General features: G+C 42.4%; 1 pseudogene; it reads right to left on the reverse strand.

Annotated features, from left to right (window-relative positions):
* Window positions 1-3,075: 3,075 nt before the first annotated feature.
* On the reverse strand, window positions 3,076-3,830 carry LOC136319572 (small ribosomal subunit protein eS8 pseudogene; annotated as a pseudogene).
* Between the last annotated feature and the right edge of the window lie 1,910 nt (window positions 3,831-5,740).

The following is a 5,740-nucleotide window of genomic DNA, read 5'->3' on the forward strand; positions in this document are numbered from 1 at the left end:
TACTGATGGGCATGTGGGTTGCTTCAAAATCTTGGCTATTGTAAATAATGCTGCGATGAACATGGGGTGCATATATTCTTTCAAATTACTGTTGTGTATTTCTTCAGATATACTGTGTATTTATTCAGAGGTGGAATTGCTGGGTCATAAGGCAGTTCCATTTTTAATTTTTTGAGGTAACTCCATCTGCTTTCCACAGTGGCTACACCATTCTGCATTCCCATCAACAGTGCATGAGGGTCCCCGTTTCTCCACATCCTCACCAGTACTTGTTCTTTGTCGATTTATTGATGGAAGCCATTCTGGCAGGCATGAGGTGATATCTCATTGTGATTTGAGTTTGCATTTCTCTGATGATCAGTGACACTGAACATCTTTTCCTGTCTGTTGGCCATCTATCTGTATGTCCTCTTTGGAGACAGATCTATTCAGGTTCTTTGCCCATTTTTAACTTGGATTGCTTATTTTTTTGTGTGTTGAGATGTTTAGGTTCTTAGCATATCAACCCTTTATTAGATGTATTATTGGCAAATATGTTTTTCTATTCAGTAGTTGTCTTTTCATTTTGTTGATGGTTTCCTTTGCTGTGCAAAACTTTTTAATTTGGTATGGTCCCATTTGTTTATTTTTCTTTTGTTTCCCTTGCCTGAGGTCACATATCAGAAAAAAATATTGCTACCAGAAATATTTGAGATTTTACAACAGAAAATCTCAGATGTTCTCTTCTAGAATTTTTATGGTTTTGAGTCTTACATTTAAGTCTTTAATCCATTTTGAGTTTGTTTTTGTGTATGTTTAAGGATGTGGTATAGTTTTATTTTTTTTGCAGGTATCTGTCCCATTTTTCCAACACCATTTATTGTCTTTACCCCATTGTATATTCTTGCCTCCACTGTTAAATAAATAAATAAATAAATAAATATATATATATATATATACATATATATATATTTTGTACTTTTCTGAAGCTGGAAACGGGGAGAGACAGTCAGACAGACTCCCGCATGCGCCCGACCGGGATCCACCTGGCACACCCAGCAGGGGCGACGCTCTGTCCACCAGGAGGCGATGCTCTGCGCCTCCGGGGCATTAATCTGCCATGACCAGAGCCACTCTAGCGCCTGGGGCAGAGGCCAAGGAGCCATCCCCAGCGCCCGGGCCATCTTTGCTCCAGTGGAGCCTTGGCTGTGGGAGGGGAAGAGAGAGACAGAGAGGAAGGAGGGGGGGTGGAGAAGCAAATGGGCGCTTCTCCTATGTGCCCTGGCCGGGAATCAAACCCAGGTCCTCCGCACGCCAGGCCGACACTCTACCGCTGAGCCAACCGGCCAGGGCCTGACTACTAAGATCTTGTAGTATAGTTTGATATCAGGTAACATGAGTCCTCAAACTTTGTTCTTCTTTCTCAAGATTGCTATGGCTATTCATGGTCTTTTATAGTTTCATATAAATATTTGGAATACTTTTTCTAGTTTTGTGAAATACACCATTGGCATTGTGACAGAAATTGTGTTGAATGTATAGATTGATTTGGGTAGTATGGACATTTTAATGATGTTAATTCTTCTTAACCAGGAACATGGTATATACTTGCATTTATTTGTATATTCTTAAATTTCTTTCTTTAGTGTATTATATTTTTGTGAGCATCTTGGTTAAATTTATTTCTAGGTTTTTTTTTAATATGGAATTATAAATGGGGTTGTTTTTCTTTAGTTTCCCTTTCTAATACCATATTTCCCCATGTATAAAACCCTTTTTCGAAAAATTTGGGCTTAAAAGCTGGGTGCATCTTATACAGTCGTTGTAGCATTTCAAGTGCCATAGATGGAACTGAGGATGAGGCAATATATATGAAGACAGTGATTCGTCATCAGACGCAGATGAGGACAAGCTAACGAATGGGAGTTTTGACAGTGATGAAGAGTTGTATGAATTTTATGATAAATAAAACGAGTTCAATAATTGTATGTAATACATTTTTTCTCAAATTTGGGGGCCCAAAATTAAAGTGCGTCTTATATATGGGAGCGTCTTATACGTGGGGAAATACGATAGTTCATTATTGGTGTATAAAAATGCAACTGATTTCTGGATGTTTATTTTGTATCCTGCTACTTTACTAAATTTATTTATCAGTGCTAGTAGTTTTTTGATGGAATCTTTAGGGTTCTCTATATACAGTATCATGTCATCTGCTGGAGTGTTTTCTCTGCTGTGATTGGATGAGGGTTACGCAGATACATAAAGATGCAAAAAGTCATCATGCAATACACTTAAGATGATTGCACCTTACAATAATTTTTACCTCAATAAAAAAATTAGTAAAAGGTAGAATTGGATTGAAATTAAAAAGAAAAAGAAGAATCTGAGAAAGTGTGTTTTGTAAGTTAAAAAGTACTGTTTAAACGTTGGTTGCTTATATTATTCATTGAATTTATCCTGGCCAGGCGGTGGTGCAGTGGATAGAGTGTTGGCTTGGGATGCAGAGGACCCAGGTTCGAAACCCCAAGGTCACTGGCTTGAGCGCAGGCTCACCAGCTTGAGCACGGGGTCACTGGCTTGAGTGTGGGATCATTGACTTGACCCTGTGGTTGCTGGCTTGAGCAAGGGGTCACTGGCTCTGCTGTAGCCACCCTTCACTCCCGTCAAGGCACATATGAGAAATCAATCAATGAACAACTAAGGAGCTGCAACAAATAATCGATGCTTCTTATCTCTTTCTCTTCCTGTCTGTCTGTCCCTACCTGTCCCTCTCTCTGTCTCTGTCTCCCCGCCACACACAAAAGGTTTAAAGGAATGCAGAGTCTCCTTTACCTTAAAAATCTGAGATTGCCTTTGATAGGTTCCCCTTCCTCTAGCCCCCCTTCTCTGGCTACTCCTCAGTCCCTATAGGGTTTGGTTGCCTTTCTCTGCCTATATTTTAAGTGTTAATTTCCACAGAGTTCTGTCCTTATAAACTCTCATCCCTCTACATGCTGTTGACATCTCTATGGCCCCAGCTTCCGTCATGATTTCCTAACCTCTGGGCCACAGCTCATCCCTCCTCTAGGCCCATACTCATCCATACTCAATTATTTACAGGGTGCCTTTTTCTTGTTGTAGAACAATTAATGCCTTTATTACCTGAGCTAAGATAGGAGGGAGGAGGATTGATTTGCCTTTCCAGGCCTTGATTTTCCTCGAATGTAATGCCAGCTCCTTGCCCGGAAGTATATAGCACAGCTGTATCAGCCTGGTCTCAGAGTGATGAACACAAGAAGCTTGTCCTGCACGGACTGTTCCAAGACTGCTGATTTGGGCATTCCTTTTCCTTTCATCATATTTCTTCTCCTAAACTTTCTTTGATCGTGTTTTGTTTAAAATCTCTTCCTCCTTGGGAGTCAGCTTGGCTCCTTCTTGCAGCCCAGGGCCCGGGACTAGTGGAACACATACCACAGCCTGTGTAGTGTGCTGTCAATAAGCATGATGCAGTTCTTTACTAGGGTCTCGGTGCGGAGCAGTTGTTATTGCATGCATTGTAGATAACATCAGTCACCCTTGTTTTGCTCATACAGCACTCCAAGCCCCAGGACAAGTTGCCCACGTCTACCTCAAGGCACAGTACTTCTGCTGCCTCCCTGCACGCGGACTGTGTGCGCGCAGCAGGGGCCAGTCTCAGTGCTGGCAGCTGGGCATCCCAGCTCATATTTCCACTTTGTGAGGCAGGGCTCTCTCTTGCCCCCAGTTTGCGTGCTTGTGTCAGTTGTCCAAAGACATGCCCAGGACTTGGTGCTGCCTGAGAAGAGCTGGTGTCTTCTTACACCAGGTACTTTTCTGGCACTGGGATACATCAGTGAGCAAAATAAAGATCTTTGCCTTTATGGAGCTTACATGCCTAGATCTCTCTCCCTGGATGTGCCTAAGACTCAGTCTATCCAAATTATGTCATTATCTGTGCCACTTGATTCTCCCCACCCCTAAACTTGCCCTTCTCATGTATCCCCCATCCTGGTGATAGCACTGTCGTTCTCTCAGAAACCGGGGAGTCATCCCTGACCCCTCTCCAATAAAGCACTATAGGCTGACCAATCTGAGACCTGAATCTCTCTCAAAACCTTTCACTTGTCTGCATTACCACTGCCCTGCCCCATTCTCATCCTTTCTCATCTGGCTTACTCACTGGTGTCTGTCTCCAGGCTTGTTCTTGCCTATCACTCTACATTCAGCAGCTAGAATGATGATAAAATGCAGGTCAGAAGCAGTTGCTTTCTGCCTAAACCTGTCTGAGATGAAAGTCTAAATTCCTTACCTTGTCCTCATGCCCTTGGCTGTCAGATGATGGGCATAGCTGCTGAAATCTGGGTTCAAACCCCAGCTTACTAGCATGACCTTGGGCTAGTTTTTTATCCTCTCTGTGCCTGACTATAAAATGGGAATGATAATAGCGCTAACCTGATTCAGTTGTTGTGGGATTAAATTTATTATTTCACACAAATCACTAAGAACAGTACCTCACTTTTAGTATACAATCAAGAAGCCCTGGTTTTCTTGGAGGCCTGATGCAATGTTTAAATAACTTCAAACATCTAAGAGGCTTCACACAGAACTCAGCTCAGCTTACATGCTCTGCAATGTCAGCATCGTTGCCCCTCTAGCCTCACTTCTTGACCCTCTTCCACACAAACCCACTCAGTCCCGCAGAATTGGCTGTGGCTCTCTCTCTTACACCTCCGGGCTTTGATACTGGGGTTCTCCCCTTTCTATTTTTTTCCTGGTGGTCTCCCACTAGTCCATCAAGTCTACTCAGGTATCAGTCTCTGGCTGCCCCACCCCACGCTGGATTGGTTGCTCCTCCTCTGCCTCTCCCTCTTAGAAACTGCGCTTACTTCTATTACAACACATTGTAATTATTTGTTTAAAATGTACCGAGAAGCATCCATCACAGATGAATGGATAAACAAAATATGGAATACACATACAATGGAATATTATTCAGTCTTAAAAAGAAATGAATTATAGATACATGCTACATAGTGGCTAAACTTTTTTTTTTTTTTTACTGAAACAGAGAGAGTCAGAGAGAGGGATAGATAGGGACAGACAGACAGGAACAAAGAGAGATGAGAAGCATCAATCATCAGTTTTTCGTTGCAACACCTTAGTTGTTCATGGATTGCTTTCTCATATGTGCCTTGACCGTGGGCCTTCAGCAGACCGAGTAACCCCTTGCTCAAGCCAGTGACCTTGGGTCCAAGCTGGTAAGCTTTTGCTCAAACCAGATGAGCCCATGCTCAAGCTGGTGACTTCGGGGTCTCGAACCTGGGTCTTCTGAATCCCAGTCCGATGCTCTATCCAGTGCGCATAGTGGCTAAATTTTAAAAACACTATGCTGCCTGACCTGTGGTGGCGCAGTGCATAAAACACTGACCAGGAACGTTGAAGTTGCTGGTTTGAAATCCTGGGCTTGCCTGATCAAGACACATATGGGAGTTGATAGTCCCCCTTCTCTTTCTGTCTGTCTCTGTCTCTCTCTCTTCCCCCTCTTTAAAATGAATAAATAAAATCTTTTAAAAATTATGTTAAACAAAATAAGCCAGACACAAAAGAAGAAATATTGTGTGATTCTACTTATATGAGGTGCCTAGAATAGGCAAACTTATAAAGACAGAAAGTAGAGTACAGGTTACCAGAGGCTGAGGGAAAGAAGGAATGAGTACAAAATTTCAGTTTGGGATAATGATAGTGTGATGGTTGCAGAATA

The sequence above is a fragment of the Saccopteryx bilineata genome, chromosome 1 (assembly GCF_036850765.1).
Source record: "Saccopteryx bilineata isolate mSacBil1 chromosome 1, mSacBil1_pri_phased_curated, whole genome shotgun sequence".
In the NCBI taxonomy this organism is placed as follows: domain Eukaryota; kingdom Metazoa; phylum Chordata; class Mammalia; order Chiroptera; family Emballonuridae; genus Saccopteryx; species Saccopteryx bilineata.